This window comes from Xenopus laevis, chromosome 8S (genome assembly GCF_017654675.1).
Source record: "Xenopus laevis strain J_2021 chromosome 8S, Xenopus_laevis_v10.1, whole genome shotgun sequence".
Taxonomy (NCBI): domain Eukaryota; kingdom Metazoa; phylum Chordata; class Amphibia; order Anura; family Pipidae; genus Xenopus; species Xenopus laevis.
In genome coordinates this window covers 89937555-89960380 of record NC_054386.1, presented here as the reverse complement: position 1 = coordinate 89960380, position 22826 = coordinate 89937555, and the positions used below count along the sequence as shown (strand labels likewise).

Here is a 22826-nt window from a genome sequence, read left to right as displayed (position 1 = left end):
ACTATCAGTGAGCCATTGACCACTGCATGGAGAAAAAAAAACACAGAAATTGTGAAAATTTAACTTTAAAAAGATGCTGATTGTGGTACATCACTAGAACAAGTCGTTTTAGTACTTAAAGCAGTATGTATGCCTTTTCCTCAATAACATTTCTTTGTTCTTTTAGAAAACAGTAACAGAATTTTTGGCTCTGGAATAATGAGCTCTGTATAAACAAAGCCATTCCTTCGCCTCGTAAATAGAAATAAAAAAAATTTGTTTTCTTAAAGGAGACATATTGCGTGAAAAACAAATGTTCCAGTGCATTATACTCTTAACTATAGAAGGAAAGTGCTAAAAAAAAAAAAAAAAGTAGTGTTTTTGGCTCATTCATTGAAAACTTTAGCAAAAACCCTACTAGTCCCGCCCATCTGTTCCACTTCCTACTGCCTCTTTTCCCAGGCTGTGCAGGGGAGTCGTCAGCACTGTAGGATAGCAACCAATCAGCAGCTGGACTGACCTGATAGGGAACTATAGCCTATCTGTGCTTGTGTGACTACTGGGCTGTGATTGGCTACTTTCCCTCCTACTGTGCTTTTGGCAGGCACCATTAAGACACGCCCACCCCTCATTTGAAACATAGGGACCATAGCATAACTATAGGGAGCTCCAATAATGGGGCTATTTCTAAAGATGATATTCATTTTTAGTCCAGTGTGAGACCAGTACCATGTACTATTATACATAATTGCCTAAAGGACTGGGGATTTGATATCTTATGTCTCCTTTAATTAAAAAAACATGTATGCTCAGCATAAGTCAGCTTTATCAGAAAGGTCTATATAAATACACCAGTAAACCCTCAAAGTAATGCTGCTCTGAGTCCTCTGTCAAAAGAAACACCACATTTCTTTCCTTCTCTTGTGTACTCATGGGCTTCTGTATCAGACTTCCTGTTTTCAGCTTAAACCTCCAGGGCTAGGGCTTGAGCATGCTCAGTTTGCTCCTCTCCCCCTCCTCCCCTTCCTGCTGTAATTTGAAGGAGCAGGGGGAGACTCAGGCAGGAAATGATTTCACACCAAGCCCAACATGGCAGTTGCAATCCTAAACAAATAGAGAACACTTCTAGAGCGGTTTACTCAGGTATGATAAAGCATTCTGCAGAATAAATGTAGTGTTATAACTTGCACTATTGTGGCTAATCTATTGGCAATAAACTGCTTTTGTATCTTTCCTTCTCCTTTAAACACTGTCAGCCACTTCCCATTCTATTCCGTATGAATTTAAACAAAAACAAAGCCAGTCCTTTTCCACAATCAGCCCAATGGGGAACAGATCTGACAGATGAACAGATTCATTGGCAGCCCTTAAGCTGGCCATAGACTCAAAGATCCGCTCGTTTGGCGACATCGCCAAACGAGCGGATCTTTCCCCGATATGCCACTAAACTGCATGGCTATATCGGGGGTAATTCGAGCGTTCGGCCGTATGATCGAATTACGATGCGCCAAGCGGCTCCGACGGGTCGGGTAAAAATCCAACATTCCCGATCGATATCGTGGCCAGATATCGATCGGGAAGACCTGTCGGAAGCCCCCATACACGGGCAGATAAGCTGTCAAATTGGTCCAAACGACCGATATCGGCAGTTTTATCTGCCCCGTATGGCCACCTTTAGAGTTGCAGCCATTAAAACATCCCCATATACCATTGTCCTCAAAGGATTAACAGCCACCTAAATGCTTTCTTAATATCAATAGTAACCTTAACTCATCCAGTTTTACTACACAATTACTACATTGTGTAGATTTGTAATTCCTCCTCCAGACTCTGGAGCAGTGAGGTACAGAGTTACAACAAGATGTATGTTTCCACATACATGGAGCAGCCATCTCCACCATCACTTACAACTGCCTATAGTACATTCATAACAAAATCTGGAGAATTCCTATTGCTTTATCGGATAAATGCATATATTGGTTATAGAAGTAACGTCACAATTTAGTCATGCGTTATCACATTACGAATACTAAAAAAATATACTGTGTAGATATATATTTTATATACATATGTCTAAATAGCACTTCCTACGTTCTAGAGTTACAGCAACACTCCCCAGATTCTCTTGCAGTTCAGTGATGCACCCGGCACTCCCGTATAGTCGGTATTCAACGAATAGCTTAAAGGGATACTGTCATGGGAAAACAGTTTTTTTGCAAAACACATCAGTTAATAGAGCTGCTCCAGCAGAATTCTGCACGGAAATCCATTTCTCAAAAGAGCAAACAGATTTTTTTTTATATTCAATTTTGAAATAGACATATTGTCAGTTTCCCAGCTGCCCCCAATCATGTGACTTGTGCTCTAACATTGATGCCCCCCAGTTTGAATGTATTTTAGCAGACTTCTTTTGTTGAGGATATAAAGTACTATAGCAGTTCAGGACAGACCATATTGACCTTAGATAAATCCAGCCCAAGGGTAGAATTATGTATGAACAGGGATTTGTGACTATGAAGCCTCCTTGGCTGATATGTGGCTTTTCATGTGCCCAGTGCAGGAAGCATTAAAGGAAAACTCAAACAATGTAGGTCTATAAAAAGATATTGCATAAAACAGCTAATTTGTAAAACCCTGCTTCATGTAAATAAACAATTTTTATAATATATATACGCAGTATATCTGGTCAGCTGATCTCTGAGGCAGCACACAGACCATCACAAAATGGTGGTTCAAGGCAAGAGATGTAAAGGGCAATATTTACTTAAATCTATATTCCAGTTTGGTAAGATTCTTTAATATACCACTTAATATGCTATAAACTGTTGCTCAAGTATTAATTTTGGGGGTATAGTATTCCTTTAAGCAGCCTCCTATCAGCTGAGCGTGCACACTATACAGCCAAGCAATGCTAACAATCCAACAGGATCCAGATAGATCTGATTTTTTTTTAATTTTATTTTCTTGACAATAACACCTAGTACATAAACATACCCACGATTAAAGGAACAGTAACACCAAAAAAAAAATTAGTGTCCTAAAGTAATGAAAACATAATGTACTGTTGCCCTGCACTTGTAAAACGGGTTGTTGGATCAGAAACACTACTATAGTTTATATAAACAAGCTACTGTGTAGCAATGGGGACAGCCATTCAAGCACAGGATACACAGTAGACAACAGTTAAGATCTGTAGTTTACAATAGGATTCTTCAGAACGTATCTGTTATCTACTGTGTATCCTGTGCTTGAATGGCTGCCCCCATGGCTACACAGCAGCTTGTTTATATAAACTATAGTAGTACTTATGTTATCTACTGTGTATCCTGTGCTTGAATGGCTGCCCCCCATGACTACACAGCAGCTTGTTTATATAAACTATAGTAATACTTATCTGTTATCTACTGTGTATCCTGTGCTTGAATGGCTGCCCCCATGGCTACACAGCAGCTTGTTTATATAAACTATAGTAGTACTTATCTGTTATCTACTGTGTATCCTGTGCTTGAATGGCTGCCCCCCATGACTACACAGCAGCTTGTTTATATAAACTATAGTAGTACTTATGTTATCTACTGTGTATCCTGTGCTTGAATGGCTGCCCCCATGGCTACACAACAGCTTGTTTATATAAACTATAGTAATACTTATCTGTTATCTACTGTGTATCCTGTGCTTGAATGGCTGCCCCCATGGCTACACAGCAGCTTGTTTATATAAACTATAGTAGTACTTATGTAATCTACTGTGTATCCTGTGCTTGAATGGCTGCCCCCCATGACTACACAGCAGCTTGTTTATATAAACTATAGTAGTACTTATCTGTTATCTACTGTGTATCCTGTGCTTGAATGGCTGCCCCCATGGCTACACAGCAGCTTGTTTATATGAACTATAGTAGTATTTCTGAAGCAAACACCGCAGTTTTACCAGTGCAGGGCAACACTGCATTATATTGTCATTCCTTTAAAACACTTTCATTTTTTTGGTGTTACTGTTCTTCTAACAAACATGTCCTCTGTCATGAAACTGAGCAACTGTGAGAACTGTAATAATTAGCAGTAAAAACGTGACCTTCCCACATGATTCACAACACTTGGCTTAGAAAACCGGCCTGGCACACAATTGGCACAATTAAAGATCCAAAGAAAACAACTTGACACAAATTTTTGGAATGTTGGCTCAAACTAGAATGCTCAGGCCACAGCTTATGGTTTCAGGCAAAGGGGAAGAGTTGCTCATAACAACAGAACGGCTTTGGGCGCTATAGTGGCCTGGCACAGTGATCCAAGTGAAGCCAAACACTCACTAGAATGGTCAGTCCATAATGTCTTGCCGGGGACTAGGGATACACCAGGGCACAGGCCAATTCCACTCAAAGAAAAAGTAACTGCCACCTGAATGTCTAATATGAGCGAGAGGTTTGGCAAACCTATTGACTTTACTTCTGGGTCTTACAGGTGCAACAATATGATAAACTGATGCACCCCGTTGAGCAGCAAATACAATTTATACTGAAACTATTTTTATAGAATGGCCTATTATCAACTTTATTATTTGTTTTTTAATGCTTTTCCATGTTTTTGGGGGTTATTGACAATGGCAGCCAAAAACGATTGCTCCATGAGGCTACAATGCTATACTTGTAGCTTGTTCATTGCTTATTATTTTATATTCAGGCCAATTCATCTTCCAGTCTCTCATTGAAACCGCTGCCTTGTTGCCTAGGTAAGCTGGACCTAGCAACCAGACAGCTCCTGCAATCCCAAACTGCAAAGGGGTCTACTATCAGAACTCGGTCACTGTGAACCCAAACAAACTGAATTATGTAGCAATGATTAATATGTGCAAGGCTATTATATGTTCTCCATGATCAGCTGATTTACAGTAAAGCATTAATATTTTCACCCACTTTCTGTACTGACAAATTATGCCCTTTCCCCCTACATTCAAATAAAAAAGGGTCTGAATAACAATGCCAAGAAATTTGGCAATTAAATGTAGCTTTGTATGTTGCCCTTGTATGTCGTTTCTCTGACAATACAATCACAGCTTGCTCTGTTTACAGAACATTGCGGATTCATATTTATATCTGCAAACACTTTCTTGCCTCTAAAGTGAGAATTCAACCCTTTAAAGAACTAAACCCTAAAAATGATTAGGGCTAAAAATGCCATATTTTATATAGTGAACTTATTGCACGAGGCTAAAGTTTCAGCTTGTCAATAGCAGCAATGATCCAGGACTTCAAACTTGTCACAGGGGGTCACCATCTTGGAAAGTGTCTGTGACACTCACATGCTCAGTGGGCTCTGATTGGCTGTTGAGAAGCTAAGCTTAGGGCTCGTCACTAATTATCCAGCAGAAAATGAGCTTCCCCTGTAATATAAGCTGATGCTACAGGTTTGCCGATTATTAAATTCTGATGCTAATTGCACTGTTTCTGTGTAATTATCTGTATTAATTAATTACTTAGCCTTATATTGTGACATTTCTATTCTATGTGTACTGTATATTGTGAGTGGGTCCCTAAGCTCAGTAAGTGGCAGCAGCACAGAGCATGTGCAGTGAATCAGCAGAAAAGAAGATGGGGAGCTACTGGGGCATCTTTGGAGACACAGATCTTTACTGCTAAAGGGCTGTTGTTGCCTTGGGCTGGTACAGAAGCCCAAAACATTATGTACAACATTTCTAACCTACTTATTTAGTTTAACTTTCCTTGTCCTTTAAGAAAAAAACCCGTACCCCTCCTCCCCCCAGCCTAACTGCCCCCTGGGGAAATACCCTAAAATTTATACTTATCCCTAGGCGCAGATTCAGGCATCGAAGCTCCACGCAGTCATCTTCCGGGTCTTCAGTGCGCTGAGTGGGAGACCGGTGAAGCGGCACATGTGCAGTTGGCGCAATTTAACGGTTTGCAACAACTGCGCATGTGCCGAAACTCACGAAAATTGCCCAGGCAACGGAAGAAGACACGAAGACCCGGGAGATGGCTGCGTGGAACTCCGATGCCTGAATCGACACAGAGGGGTAAGTATCAAGTTAGGGGCAGTTGTGCTGGGGGGGGGGTAGGGTTTTTTTTTTTTTTTGAAAATGGTAGAATTCTCCTTTAAAAAAGATCATATTGACTAGGAGTCAACACAAAAACATCTGTAACAAGGCTGTATACATTTCTGGGTAACCACTAACACATGGAACAATCATTATTTCCAATATCTCTAATTCAATGAAACTATATTCCCAGTTTATTTCGATACATCAAAAAAAGTGATTTAGTAAAGGAAAAAAAGAGTATACAAATTATGCCAAGCAGCTCATATATTTAATCTGCCCATATTAACGGACAGGTCTGAGCAACCGCTGATTTTTGATCCAATGTAAAGGGATTCTGACGTGACTTGTAATGTGACGCAGCCCGAGATATGCTGCAAGATATAAAGCTGAAATATAAGGATATTGTGTAACCCCGATAAATAGATTTACGGTGATTATACACTAGAAGAAATCCCGTTTTACAAGAGCAATAAAAATGCCAACTCTGAACCGAAACAACCCTGACTCTGGTAACATGCGGATTATTAAAACCAGTGTTGTACAGTACAGAATTCACTACACCATGCATTAATCTCATTAATTATTGCTACTGAAGGTATATGTAACAAGGTATGGCTTTGTTTGCATCGAGAACAACATACTGTGCTTTCTGGATTCCAGTCACAGAGGTATTTTCCTTAAAATGTCGCACCCTAATCTAGTTGAAATGAATGCTACCGTAAAGCTGAGCTCTTATTGCTTCCTTGGTTGGAGTCTTTGTTCTGTGAGACCAATCATACATGGAAGAGGCTCCTAAACAAACCTCCAATGCTACTCGTTCATCATTTACACGTTCTCTTAATTCCTATTGTATTAACATTTAAGAGCATGCAGTTGCCAAGAAGAACCCCAACCCGTCTTGAGGGCACATTTACAAATGGGGTCTTGATAAAAAAAGGTGCAGTGTATCCTCCCCAGTATCAGATATGACTTATGTACTGACCAATAAGGAACACTGCACCTCTTTTTTTTAATTTGGTAGCAATAAATTGTTTTGTTTTTTACACAAATTCTGTTACTCAAAAAAAAAAAAACGTACTCATGCACAGATCCTACAATTTGCTACATAACACTAATGCTTTTATGGAACTATACACATCTCAAAATGGAAGACATTGGTGATTTTGTTGTTCTCAGACAACTTGTAACGTTTTTGTTCACAAGCAGTAAAAATGTACATATGTACGGCAATATTGCACATCCCCAGTAATGAAATTAAAAAACAAAAATAAATGTAAAAGCCTCTACGAGAGAGGATTCGGGGGCAATGTGGAGAAACAGCTCTGCAATGAATGAATCCTACTGCGTTTGGAGTATTTGGGTAAACGCCTCATTTATTTTGTATTTAGGAAATAAAATATCCATATGGTTTTCACACACAGGGTCACCCATTCCAAATTGTTCTAAGTCGGGGGGAAAAAAAAAAGAACTGAATATCTGCTTCACTGTATCTGCCTCTAGGCGCTAGCTCTCTTGGGGGGGGAACAGGCAGTGCTAGGATTAATGGCGATAATTTGATATCCCCTTACAGCAATAAGTATTCCCCATTGTGAATACTGCCCATTATAACCCCAACAGCCCCATTAAACAATAAACTAAAAATAGGGATGCACCGAATCCACTATTTTGGATTTTGCTGAACCCCGCGAAAGATTTGGCCGAATACCAAACTGAATCCTAATTTGCACATGCAATTTAGCATTTTTGACTTCCTTGTTTTGTCACAAAAAGTCACGCGATTTCCCTCCCCGCCCCTAATTTGCATATGCAAAAATCGGATTTGGTTCGGCCGGGCAGAAGGATTTGGCCGAATCCAAATCCTGCTGAAAAAGGCAGGATCCCGAACCGAATCCTGGATTTGGTGCATCCCTAACGAATATAATATAATTATAGTTTTAGGCTTTCACATATACCTTTTCAGGAGTCAATTTGGCCTTCCTTAAAACAGTATTTTCCAGGATTAATGCCCCTCCTAAATCAATCCACTGCAGATGTGTATTGTATCTTGACTAGGAAAATCTCTATACAACCCGAGATTTCCTAATGTGTTACACCTAAGGATGCACCAAATCCACTATTTGGGATTTGGCCAAATCCTTCATAAAATATTTGGCCGAATACAGAAACGAATCCGGTTGCTTATGCAAATTAGGGTCCAGAAAGGAAAAAGTGGAAAATTGCTGGAAAGAAAAAAGTGGATTTTTTTTACCTTCCTTGTTTTGTGACAAAGTCGTGTGATTTCCCTTCCACCCCTAATTTGCAGATGCAAATTTGGATTCAGTTCGGCCAGGCACACTGATTCAGCTGAATCTGAATCCTTCTGAAAAAGGCCGAATACCGAACCGAATCCTGGATTCGGCGCATCCTTCGTTACACCATTGCAAAACTGTAAAAATAAATAAATAAAATCTCCACTACATAAAACTAAAACTCCACATTACCCCACATTAATTGCACAACCTACTGCATTTATACAACCCCCCCTGCTGCCCAGATGAGGGAACAGCTAAACTGCAACAAATAATGAGGCTCAGAACACTATAAAAAGAGCCTATTATTCTTGTTATTGTACTAAAATAACCCAACCACAAAAAGATCCTTACAAATACATGCAGCAAACCCCATATACTGTATATCTATATATATATATAATAATTAAAAAAAAAAAACCTGGACTCTCAGCTCCTATTTAATACATACCCAATATGCAAAGATGAATCTGAAGTACAAAAAAACTCAAAGTTTAAAATCAAAAAGCTGTTTTCTTTTTGGTTTTTTGTCTCCGGTAAGGAGTAAAAATACACATTTTTTAGGGGCCGTATTTTGGCTCATTTGCTTTTGTACAAGTCTTCCCAACGCTCGATGAAAAGTACTTCTCTTTCCATCTTCATGAGAGATCACAAGATGCATCAGTAAACGGCCATGATGGATTTTGTTTCATTTGAGGTCTCGGATGTAGAAAAACACGCAACTGCACTGTCCTAAATATATTACCTTCATATAAAAGTGGAAACGTTGCAAGTCTGTGCCGTCCAGATCTCATGGTTAAGAAAGATCGAGAAACTGAGAAAAAAAAAAAAGATTTGTGAAATTGAGTATAAATGGAAGGTCTCATAGTCCATCTGATTTAAGTAAACGCTTGCATTTTCTCTCCGTTCCTTTAATGACAAACTGTCAGACATCAGGGCCTTTCTTTCCCAATACAGCTGCTTCTCTTTAAGGATGACAGAATCGAGAAACAACACCGCAAATGATTAAGCCTTTAGATTCATGGATTTGTTGAAATAAACAGTGTTCATATCTGCATTCCTCAATGAGAAAAGCAAAAATGACTGAGAAAAAAACCCCAAAAATGTGGGATTGTAATTGGCATGAGACACCCGTGCGTTCACTGGTAAAGCTGCACATTTCATTTGGTACAGAATTCTTGGCTTTCAGGTTCAAGATCTCATTATAACAGGTCAAATTTAACAAGGGGCCACGTCCCAAATCCAACAAGGAAGGGCTTCATAACTCATTTAATAAGCAGGTACCTAAAGAGAGGAAAGAGAAAAGAATTCAGTTTGCATTTGGTGTTTTTAACAAGGGGATACGAATAAATTCTACAGAAGGGAATAAACATGCACTGAGCATACAGATTAACCAAGGGCCCAGTTAATTACCACTGACAAGCGTCTCTCATAGCCTCCATTTTATCCAAATGGAATACCTTTTCTCTGTAATAATAAAACAGTAGTTTGTACTTAAATCACAACTTAAGGTGGCCATACACGGAGAGATCCGCTCGTTTGGCAACGAGCGGATCTCTCCCCGATATGCCCACCTTGAGGTGGGCAATATCGGGCTGATCCAACAATCGGATCCTAACGAATAGTAATGTGTAAGTGGGCGGTCGGATCGCAGGACCGCACCAACGAATAGATGCGGCCACGATCCGACGGGATTTTTCTCGATCGGTGAAGCCCGTCGGGGGGCCCCATACACGGGCCAATAAGCTGCCGACACGGCCTGTCGGCAGCTTTTATCGGCCCGTGTATGGCCACCTTAAGATATCATTAATCCTTATTGGAAGAAAAACCAGCCTATTGGGTTTATTTCATGTTTACATGATTTCTAGTAGACTTAAGGCATGTCCCAGTAAATTGATTGAACTTTTAATTATATGTTGGTCATTATTTTTGGAGAAACTACTAACAATTTTTGATCACTGCTATGCATTACGCACCCATGGACTGGGGTGAACTGTGAGTAGATCTCCTCACCTTTACTATTATTTCCATTATATTTATTACTATACATTGATTTATAGTGGTGCTTTCACAAACTTACGGCATCATTTTTGTTCATTAAAGGGGACCCGTCACCCGAAGAAATAATTCCAAATAATTTTTTATCATGTTAGTTGAGCAAAATAAAACTTTACTTACACTACATTTATTATTTAAATGTTTCCTTCAGTCTTGGAATTACACAATCACAGCACACACACAAAACTTGCTGTAACCACTAGATAACACTGTGACCTCTAAACCACCAGCTGCCTTATTTGTTTTGTGTTTTAATAAATAAAAATCAACCTTTAAAAAAAAAAACAGAAACACTAAGTGGGACATTCACTATGATTCGTAGTTGCACTGGCGTACGCTTCGCCGCACTTCGCCAGGTGTAGTTTCGTCAGCGCTCCGCAAATTCACTAAAATGCGCTCAGGGGTAGCATAAGGTTGCAAATTTGCGCTAGCGTTGATTCGCTAAGCAAAGCGAAGTTACACTAGTGATGGTTAATTTGCATACGGCGCCAAATTCAAATTTCAATGGAAGTATTCGTAGCAACACTACACAAGCCTGGGAAACCTTCAAAACATCAAATAAAATTATTTTGCCCTACACATGTGCCCACTGTATAGTTAAGTTGCCATGAGTTAGGAAATGTAGGGGGGAAGGAGGAGAGCCCCAAAAATTTTTTCGATCTTTTTCAGCCTATCACCCATAATAAAGAAAAAACGCCAGCGTTTTTTGGGACTTAGAAAAAATGTTTAACTGTTTTTGAAGCAATCCCTATCTACTCTATTGCGCTTCGCCTGGTCTGAGGCGGCGAAGGAAGTCTAGTGTTAAAGGTAGCGTTCAGTACAATGCGTGCGTTAGTGAATTTGCGTAGTTACGTCCGTTGCGCAACTTTGCCAGGCGTAAGGGTGCGAAGTAACACTAGCGAATTTACGCCAGCGTTTGTAAGTGAATCGGCGAAGTAACGAAAATGGCCAATTCACGCTAGCGTTAGGCGCTTAGTGAATTTGCCCCTAATGGTGAAAAAAAATACATAATAACAGCGCAACTATCTTTTGGGAAATTAAATGCTCAGTTTGCCAGGCAGTGGGAAGAATGAATTTGGATCCATTTTCTCATGAGAGAAAACGTTGGCAACAGACCTGGGAGCTATGCAATGTGACACATATCTGGCAAACGACTATTCCAATATTTGTAAGCTCTTTGCAAGATGCCAAACAAATATTTTCTTTGCAGTTCCTAAGAACGAGGGATGCACCGAATGCAGGATTCGGTTCAGGATTTGGCCAGGATTCGGCCTTTTTCAGCAGGAGACGGATTCGGCCGAATCCCTCTGCCAGGCCAAACCAAATCCGAATCCCAATTTGCATATGCAAATTAGGGACAGGGAGGGAAATTGCGTGACTTTGTCACAAAACAAGGAAGTCAAAAATGTTTTCCCCTTCCCGCCCCTAATTTGCATAAGCAAATTAGGATTCGGATTTGGTTCGGTACTTGGCCAAAATAGTGGATTTGCTGCATCCCTACTAAGAACTAAAATTTGTTTCTTTTTAACGAAAATTAACACAAAGACAGTTTTCACTTTTAATTCGCAAAGCTTTTATTAAGATACTTAATACCGATACTTTCTTTGCTTGCGCTCCTCTTCAGTTAAAGGAAAACTATACCCCCAAAATGAATACTTAAGCAACAGATAGTTTATATCATACTAAGTGGCATATTAAAGAATCTTGCCAAACTGGAATACATATTAAAGTAAATATTGCCCTTTTACATCTCTTGCCTTGAACCACCATTTAGTGATGGTGTCTGTGCTGCCTCAGAGATCACCTGACCAGAAATACTTCAACTCTAACTGTAACAGGAAGAAGTTTTGAAGCAAAAGACACAACTCTGTCTGTTAATTGGCTCATGTGACCTAAGAAGTATAATTTGTTTGGTTTGTTTATGTGCACAGTGAATCGTACGATCCCAGGGGGCGGCCCTTATTTTTTAAAATGGCAATTTTCTATTTATGATTACCCAATGGCACATACTACTAGAAAAGTATATTATTATGAAAATGGTTTATTTACATGAAGCAGGGCTTTACACATGAGCTTTGTTATGCAGTATCTTTTAATAGAGACCTTCATTGTTTGGGGGGTATAGTTTTCCTTTAACGGTGTCTTTCTGAACTCATTGTCCATCTCAAAGACAAAGGAATTGCTTCTTGAAAAGACGGCAATAGAGAGAAAGAAAAAAAACCAAAGCCTGTGTATCTGCATTTTCAGCATGAAGCTCTGCAGTAGGCAGCCGACGACAGCTTTGTGCGGAGCTTTGTGCTGGAATGATGGATTACCTGTGAGCGGAGCAGCTACATTACTGTCTAATAGACTGAGACTCTCATTGTTCTTAGGCTGGAAAGTCTTTCCCATTAGCAAATGCCGGGAAAGCACCATCACCATTGCAAGTCCATGTGCTGCCAGATGGGTCTGCAATTTATAATCAGTTGAGGTTGGTAGAGAGGGTTTACAATGAGGTTTCCCCGTTAATAAACTATCCTGCGATCCATACGGATAAACTTCTTATTATTCACATTTAACATCGGAAATCATTATTAAAATCAATACACAGAAAAATCATAAGATGGCGAGATATAAATCATCACTGTATTGGTCACCTTTACATATTGTATATTTAACCTAAAAAGGGGAACTATCGCGAAAATAGAAATTTAATGTAACCTTCATCATACTGAAATAAGAAACTTTCTAAATACAATCAATTAAAATTTCTGTACTGTTTCTGAAATAATCAAGTTCATCTTCACTATTCCTCTCTCAGCATCTGTTTCTCTTCATTCTCTCTTCATGCAGCAGTTGGGTGTCAGATATTCATTGACAGTTAGATCCAATATATCTTATAGGGGGGTTATTATTGCCTAGAAGATGTATTAGAGCTCACTCTATTAAAATCACCAGACATCATGTCTCTCTACATGCAGGATTTGTGCAAAAGGCAGTTATTTTGTTAGATTCTGTTTCTACTGGGATCAGTTATTTGAGTGAGCTCTAATACATCTGCTAGGAAAGGAGCCCCCCGATAAGATATATTGGATCTTAAGGTGGCCATAAACCTAACAATTACAATCTTTCTTGGAAAAGATCTTTGCAAGAAAGATAGTTTGTTTCAATACACACGTGGAGCTGAATCGTCAGATATTCAGGGATAAACAGTAGAATTCTACCTGTATCCGACGATTCAGCACTAACAATGGCCGATGTTTGGGTTCCTTCAAAGGCACCCGATCAAAATTTTCCGTCCAGCCGATATCTTCACGTCTTCTGCCAATATCGGTTGACTCGTTTCCCACCATACACGCACCGGATATCGTACGAAAATTTGTTTCGCACAATATTATCTGTGCGCCTATGTCCACCTTAACTGTCAATAATTAGCTGGCTGACACCCAACTCCTGCATGAAGACAGAATGAAGACAAACAGATGCTGAACATAAACTTGATTATTTCAGAAACTATTCCGAATTTTTAGTTGATTGTATTTAGAAAGTTTCTTATTTCAGTAGGCTTAAGCAAATATTACATTTTCATTTTTGCGATCGTTCCCCTTTAAGTTAACATTTTTTAGCTTCCTTGCTGCCTGCCTTTTGTGCAAGCGTTTCCCACAAAATGACATTGCATGTTCTCATGCTGGGAAGCCAGCGCATCTCAGAAGAGGTTAAGCTTTAAAGATTGTCTCACTACAGGTTAACATTATATGCCTTCCACAAAGCTACATGGGAAATCTGTCATGCTGCAGGGTGTTAAATCTGGCTGGCTCACCAGAGTATTGTGCGGGGCCCCCGAGTCATCTGATCTTCCCCTGACCTTCAAGACACTGCAGCAAGCATCTGCAGGATCAATCAACGTCTGGGCCAGGAGCATGCGGGAGCTCTGGGATTATCCATGTAGGATTTGTATCGTGCTGCTGCTGCTCTTCTTCTCGTGCAGGGAGGGTAGAACAGTGGCTGAAGAGGAACACACACACACACTATGTAACTAGGCCGTTGGTAGGAATATGCACATCAGCACTATTGCTTCCCTAACCCTGGCAGCAAAGATATTTGGTAAATACAATGGGGCTCATTTATTAACACTGGGCAAATTTGCCCATGGGCAGTTACCTATAGCAACCAATCAGTGATTAGCTTTTTAAAGTCAGCTGCAAGTAGAACAATGAATGCAGCAATTTGATAGGTTGCCATGGGTTACTGCCCATGGGCAAATTTGCCCAGTGTTGATAAATGACCCCCAATGTTTTTTGTCTTTACTTTTGCATTGCATTAAACCAGAAATCGACTTGTATTTGAATATGAATATATATGAATTAGGGATGCACCGAATCCACTATATAAACACCAGAATCCTTCACAAAAGATTCAGCCGAATGCCGAACCAAATCTGAATCCTAATTTGCATATGCAAATTAGGGGGGAAACATTTTTTACTTCCTTGTAAAGTCACAATTTCCCTTCCAGACCCTAATTTGCATATGCAAATTAGGATTCGGTTCGGCCGGGCAGAAAGATTCAGCCGAATCTGAATCCTGCTTATAAAGGCCAAATCCTGGATTGGGTGCATCCCTAATATGAATGAGGCACCATCGTCACCCACAGGCATTGTTTATAGAGACATTCAAATAAGAGCAGTTACCAGTATATTGTACAATAAATAGGGATGCACTGAACCCACTATTTTGGTTTCGCTGAATCCCCAATCCTTTCTGAAAGATTTGGCCGACTAACAAACCGAATTCTAATTTGCATATACAAATTAGGGTCGGGAAAGGAAAAAGTAGGAAAAATTTTTTTACTTCCTTGTTTTGTGACAAAAAGTCTCATGATTTCCCTTCCTGCCCCTGATTCACATCTGCAAATTAGGATTCGTATTCAGTTCGGCCAGACACAAAAGGGCGAATCCTGGAATCAGTGCACCCCTGGATAACAGGTTAACAGGTTTCTGGCTAATGGGTCCCATACCTGTACAGGTATAGGATCCCTTATCCGGAAACCCGATATCTAGAAAGCTCCGAATTATGGAATGGCTGTCTCCCATAGACATAAAAATATTTCCCTTTTCTCTGTAATAATAAAACAGTAGCTTGTACTTGAACCCAACTAAGATATAATTAATCCTTATTGGAAGCAAAATCAGCCTATTGGGTTTATTTAATGTTTACATGAATTTCTAGTACACTTAAGGCATGAAGACCCAAATCACGGAAAGACCCGTTATCCAGAAAACCCCAGGTCCCGAGCATTCTGGATAACAGGTCCCATACCTGTACTACAAAACATCCCCCCATCTCCCTCATTACATGTCCCCTATGTAGGTCTCATAGCCACAACAGAGCAGGGCCCCTCCCTTGTACTGATAAATATCCATCCATAAGGAACCCCGATACAACGACATTTCCACTAATTGCCCTGTTTATTGTCATAATTAAGCCAGAGAGCAGTGTCTGTGCTGCTAAACTAAATTCAGAGGGGATTGTGAAAAGAATGGGCTCCTGGCAAGGCAAAACCTTACATGCTAAATACTGTATATATATATATAATATATATAATATATATATATATATATATATATATATATATATATATATATATATATATATATATATATATATATATATATTATATATATATATATATATATATATATATATATATATATATATATATATATATATATATATTTTTTTTTTTTTTTAGGTCTTAGGTGGAGACCGAAACGTTGGCCAATTTTTAAAAATGTCCTAATAAAAGTTTTTATTTTTAATCAAATATCTTTTTTGTCTAAAGGCTCCTGATGTGCACCCACGTATCCAAGATCTGCATTTAAATACATTTTGTGAGTAGCACTCGGGTCAGTTGTGTTCAGTAATGGTGTGCGGAATTCCTATGAGTTTATATATATATATATATATATTATATATATATATATATATATATATATATATATATATATATATATATATATATATATATATATATATATATATATATATATATATATATATATATAATATATATATATATATATATATATATATATATAGTGAATAAAGTACCCCCTCTTGTAAATATAAGGATATTATAATTTAGGAGTTTCATGACCATATAAAAATACGAGGCTGAAGGCAGAGTGCTTTTATACAGGTCATGGAACTCCGAGGTAACTTTGAATATCCTCATATTTTTGCAACTTTATTTATTATAATACACAAATTTCAGTGAGTCATGCGTCATAAATGACATCAGAACTCACTGTTTATAAGGATATAATTTACAAGATATTCATGGCTTGTGTGTATTATATAGTGAATAAAGTACCCCCTCTTGTAAAATATAAGGATATTGTAAGTGACCGAGGAGTTTCATGACCATATAAAAATACGAGGCCGAAGGCAGAGTGTTTTTATACAGGTCATGGAACTCCGAGGTAACTTGTAGTATCCTCATATTTTACAACTGGGTGTACTTTATTTATTATAATACACAAGTTTCAGTGAGTCATGTAACAGAAATGACATCACTACTCACCGTTTATAACTGATGACATCAGAACTCACCGTTTATAAGGATATAATTTACAAGATATTCACGGCTTTTGTGTATTATATATATATCTAAAACAATAGTTCCCATATATATAGATTTTTTCAATTCCTTTGTATTTTTTCTATTACTTTTCACCCCTTCGATGCTGGGAGCCCAGAGTAAAGAGCCTCTCTGCCCCATGAATTGATAAAAAGAGGAGATAAATAGAATTCAGGAATAGGAGAAATATACAGAGATGCCCCAGCTGCTGAGGTTATTGATCCCTGCGGACACCACTCCACTTGTATCTGGCTACACCTGTATGTGATTACACTTGTATGTGGCTACACCTGTATGTGATTACATTTGTATAGCCTGACTGTGCCTTTAATATGATAAAGGGAAATCCTCCTCAGTGGAAAACCCTACAGGATATCACGTGACCCCCCAATCTCCCGAGACCCGTACGACTCGCAGACACAAATAAAGAGGGTAAGTGGGACTGTTCTTCAGTTCCCAAGTTAAACTACAATACCCATCATCCTTTGTCACCCAACAACAACAACAGCTTAAACAAACGCGCCCTTAAACGACCCTCAGAGGAGCGCGATGCTAAACAGCAAATAACAACCTCCTTCCCAACACTTACCCCAGTTTACGAGTTCATTGGCCCCGATTTCCCGGGGCCCAGCGGGGCCTCTCCAACACCTCACGCCGCCATCTTCCAACCTTTCACTCGCCTGCTGAAGACAGGCAGCGTGACGCAGTCTCCAAGCCACGCCCACATTGCCGCTCGGCCTGCAAAAGGTTTCAAATGAGAGTAATAAGGCTGCGGGACAATGTTGCCCATTCATGACCGCCTATTCTCAACTGAGCACGATGATTGGCTTAAAGTGACATTGCCCTCGCCTTCTTGACCAATCAAATGGCTCAGCGTATAATTAGGCGGTTGCGATGGAAATGCCTGACCAGAGTTGGCTGTTCTCCTGCCAAATTGGGCTATTAATTTAAAGTCAACTACAAGAGGTCCTCTGCACTCAACCCATTATCAATATATTTAAGACAGAGACATTTTGTGCATACTGCTACTAAAAAATGCCTTACCCTTTAAACAACACAGGGATTGTTTGTCCATATATTGCAATATATTTAAGCTGGCCAACTACGTCAAAGTCATCCCATATCTGGCCAGTCCTACGCTTAATTTTCATCTGATTCATTAAGAATTCTATTGCTTCATTACGCATTTTACAAAGGGACTAAGTTTTACCTGCAACTTACTAGCTGCTTTCAAAGTAAAACTCCCAAACTTGGCTGCCCTTTTATTAGACACCAGTGGGATCACCTGACTATAGCTGGGAAGGGTGGGAGCTACAACATAGAGCTGGTCACTGCTCATGTATAACTATAACAAACTAGTGGTGAGCACAACTTTCCCTTGTTTGTTATAGTTTATACAGGAGCAGTGACCAGCTCCATGTTGTAGCTCCCACCCTTCCCAGCTATAGTCAGGTGATCCCACTGGTGTCTAATAAAAGGGCAGCCAAGTTTGGGAGTTTTACTTTGAAAGCAGCTAGTAAGTTGCAGGTAAAACTTAGTCCCTTTGTAAAATGTATAAGCAATTGAATTCTTAATGAATCAGATGAAAATTAAGCGTAGGACTGGCCAGATATGGGATGACTTTGACGTAGTTGGCCAGCTTAAATATATTGCAATATATGGACAAACAATCCCTGTGTTGTTTAAAGGGTAAGGCATTTTTTAGTAGCAGTATGCACAAAATGTCTCTGTCTTAAATATATTGATAATGGGTTGAGTGCAGAGGACTCTTGTAGTTGACTATATGTATTTTGTGGTCACACCCTCATTGCACCCCCGCCTAATGGTTTTAAAAAATAGTGGTGAGCACAACTTTCCCTTGTTTTCTATTAATTTAAAGGCCAGGCTAGTTTTGAAAGTACAAACTAGCAGCCAAGGTACAGATTTGGGCTACTTTTTGGTCCTTTGGCTGGTTTGCACTTTGGAAAACCAGCCCCGGTATTTCTTGCCCTAATGTGCCAATCCTGTGTCTCATTTAAGGATGGTGGTGGGGGGTTTTCAGTGTACCTGACGAAGGGGTACGCCCCCGAAACGTTGTAGTGTTGGCTTGAACATTAAACACGGGAAGAATCCCTTAAGCATTCCACTTGTGCTGGAGTTCATTGCTATTCCAATCCTGTGTCTCCCAATTAGGGTTGCTAACTTTTCTGGAAAAAAATACCGGCCTTGCTATATATATTTTTTTTCCCTATTAATAACATTGCGGTCAACCATCATCTTTAACCAGCCAGGGGGCAGGGTCAGACTGGCCTTGTGGGACACCTGGAAAAAACCCGCTGGGCCCCAGCCCTCATGGGCTCCTGCCGGGCCAGACCCCCCTCTCTTGATCTCCTGGCTGCACAAAAAAGAAAAACCAATTGTGGAGCCGCGCAGCACCGTTGGCTCTTTTTGCGCACGTGTTGCGTTGCAGTAGGGGGTCCGGAGAGAGGCCGGACAGCAGCCCTGGACAGGAGGCCCAGTGGGCCCCGGGCCCCCCAGTCCAACCTTGCCAGGCGTCAACCCTACTCCCAATGCATTTGGGTAATGTAGTTTTTGTTTAACAATTTGCCAACTGCCAAGTTTGATGTAAGACTACAATACCCAGCATGCAAAGGGGACTGACTTGTGTAGAAGCCGGGTGTTATCAGATTTTGGGCTCTGAACCCCAGCAGGGTCGGACTGGGAAAAAACCCGGTGGGCCCCCGCGGGGCCAGACCCTCTCCCGATATTTGGGTTAAAAAAAATTCCGTCACCTAGCGATACTCGGTGCATCACAGTAGGGGAGCGAGGGGGCTGGAGGGGGGCCCCTGGACAGCAGTCCCGGTGGGCTCCAGCCCCCCCAGTCTGACCCTGCACCCCAGTCTCCCGTCACTCTTAAGCATTCTTGGGTTTTTCGGTGACTTTCCTCAATATCAGACAATTTTGGGGCAAAAATCTGCCGACCACTAAAATGTCTAGAGGTTGATCTGTTGATCTGAATCCACTATTGTGGATTCGGCCGAACCCCCAAATCCTTTGCGAAAGATTCGGCCAAATACTCAACTGAATCCAAACTTGCATATGCAAATAAGGGGTGGGAAGGGGAAAACATTTTTACTTCCTTGTTTTGTGACAAAAAGTCACACGATTTCCCTCCCCACCCCTAATTTGTAGGAATGCAGCGAACCAAATCCAAATCCTAGTTTGCATATGCAAATTTGTTGCATCTCTACTAATTTGCATATGCAAATTTGGATTCGGTACAGCCAGGCAGAAGGATTCAGCCGAATCCGAATCCTCCTAAAAAGGGCTGAATCCTGGCCGAATCCCGAACCGAATCCTGGATTCAGTGCATCCCTAATATTTATTAAAATTGTATATGTATAAGGGCCTTATCGGGCCCCTATACCTCCTGGGCCTCCCTCTGTAGTTACAACACTGGTGAATCTGTCCCATTTTTATTCATGGAAAAAATGCGAAACAGTGAAAATTTGAAAAAGGTGTATTTTAACATATAGTCATTTATTTTTTAGACTTCTTTTCACTGCACAGATTGTGCTATTTCTGGGCTACTTTTGAAGTGCCTCTTGGCTAGTTTTGGACTGGTTTTGAAAATTAGACCTGGCAACCCTGGCAACCCTGGTTGCGATGGAAATGCCTGGCATTAATGAACCTCAAGTTCTGGAGGAGACTTATAAAGCCACAGGCCTGGTAAAGATCTATTTATGTGACCAAGTATGGCTCCTTTATGATGATGAGAGAAGGAATTAATGAGATGTTTCTATGTGTGAAGTCAAATGCAGTAAAACCACCAGCCACGCAGAATGTGAGTCAATAAAGACTTTCTATTGCAGGACTTGATGTGTCCCCTTTAGAGATGGGGGAATTTTTTGCCTTGTTTCGCCGCAAAAATAACGCCCATAGACTTTTTTGCTCTGGTGAACAGTTATTGCTCCGCAAATTCAGCCACCTTCAGCCTCAGGAAATCTTTGGAATGAGACTGGTGCAGTGGCGTAACTACAGAGGAAGCAGACCCCGCAGCCACGGGGGGCCCATGGGTACAGGGGGCCCGGCGGGGCCTGCTTCCTCAGCAGTATGCGCAACCGGCAGGGACCATTTCAGCAGTGGCGGAACTACCCAATGGGGCCCGCAATCATCGCAGGGCTGGCCCGTACTAACAGTGCCCTAGGCACCGGATCGGCTATTGCACCCCCGTGTGCGCGCATACATGCTCTTTGTGCGCATGTGCGAGTGCGCGTGCTCCATAGGAAGATGGTGGAGGGAGGTAGGGGGTGTGACAAAAGGAGAGGGGAGAGCCAGTGCTGGGCGCCAAAGGCAACACGAGTAACTTATGACTACATCAGCCTCCTTCTGATATGCGAGGGTGCACAAGCGCAGAACCTGCTGCAGTGCGTGCGCGCATTCGCAGAACAGTGCATATTCAAGAAGTATTGGATTGATGCCACAGGGGAAACAAGGGTCTGAACTAGGGGCAAGGCATCAGAAGAGGTACGTTGCCTGGCGCCCTTCCACCTTTGCATCCCCTTCTGCCTACCCCTAGTTCCGGCCCTGCATCATTGCCAGGATCTCCATAGCGTGCTGTGTGTGATGTCACAGTTGGTGCGCTCTGCGCCAATGTCCACAGCGGCCCAGTGTGACAATGGAGGGTAGGTAACTAGCCACTATTCTTTCTATTTTCCCTGCTGACAACCAAAGGAATAGTTGGCCGTACCGTAGCCCTCATTCCTTGCCGGCTTTACCGCTGCACTTTTGCCGCACATTCTAGGAAGGAGTAGGACGTGAAAAGTGATGATTTATTTTTATGTTAAAGAGAGTTTCAGCAAGCACATTAACCTCCCTGGCAAATAAAGCTGTTTGGTCTGTGCAGTCAAAAGCCCCCCCCCCCCCCGAGTTATATTTGTTCCATAGATCCCTATTCCAGTATCAGGGTCATGCTGGTGCTGGCCCCATTGTAATCAGCAGTCCTGCCCTACTTTACGACTGAGATTCTAGCTATCTATAACAAAGCATTCTGTCCCAGTGGCTGCACAGATCCTATTTGATCCCAATTGTAATCAGCAGTCCTGCCCTGCTTTATGGCAGCTGAGATTCTAGCTATCTGTATAACAGAACATTCTGTCCCAGTGGCTACACAGATCCTATCTGATCCCCATTGTAAGCAGCAGTCCTGTCCTGCTTTATGGCAGCTGAGATTCTAGCTATCTGTATAACAGAACATTCTGTCCCAGTGGCTGCACATATTGATTTACCTAGAAACCAATCAATCAATCAATTCTTATCTTTTAAACTATAAAAACAAGTTCTGTGTGTCATTCAGATATGACATTGTGTTCCTAATACATATATTAACCGTCAATCCAAGTATTAACAAACAAAGGCTTTTTTCAATAGCTTTCTATCTTTTATTTTTTACCATTTTCCCAAAATTTCCTCTCAATCTGGCAGCTCAGTGATCCAGGAGCATCGGAATTGTTACAATTTTGCAACATTTAGTTGATACATTTCTCAGCAGCATCTCTGGAGTATCAGCAACTATTGTATCAAGTCTAACAGCTGCCTGTAATGAAACTCAGGGATTCTGCTCAGCAGGGACAAAGATAAGAAATGTATCAACTAAATGAATCAATTTAGAACAGTTTACAGGGTCGACGACCCCACCTCCCAGAGCTGCTTTAGAAGGTGAAAAATTAAACTTTACACTTTAATTTTCGAAAATGGTCACAAATTGAAAGTTATTATAAAAGTCTTAATTTCTGATGAACAATCTGAAACCAACTGAACTGAAAAAGTGTTTGAAGATGAACAACCCCT

At 40.6% G+C, this 22826-nt stretch overlaps 1 long non-coding RNA gene across 1 annotated transcript; it reads right to left on the bottom strand.

Moving 5' to 3' along the window:
* Positions 1 to 8748: 8748 nt before the first annotated feature.
* Positions 8749 to 17767, bottom strand: LOC121397545. Its single transcript, XR_005963738.1, has 3 exons — positions 17587 to 17767; positions 14179 to 14363; positions 8749 to 9605 (listed from the first exon to the last, which is right to left on the bottom strand). It is a non-coding gene; the product is annotated as an uncharacterized LOC121397545 (long non-coding RNA).
* Positions 17768 to 22826: the final 5059 nt, after the last annotated feature.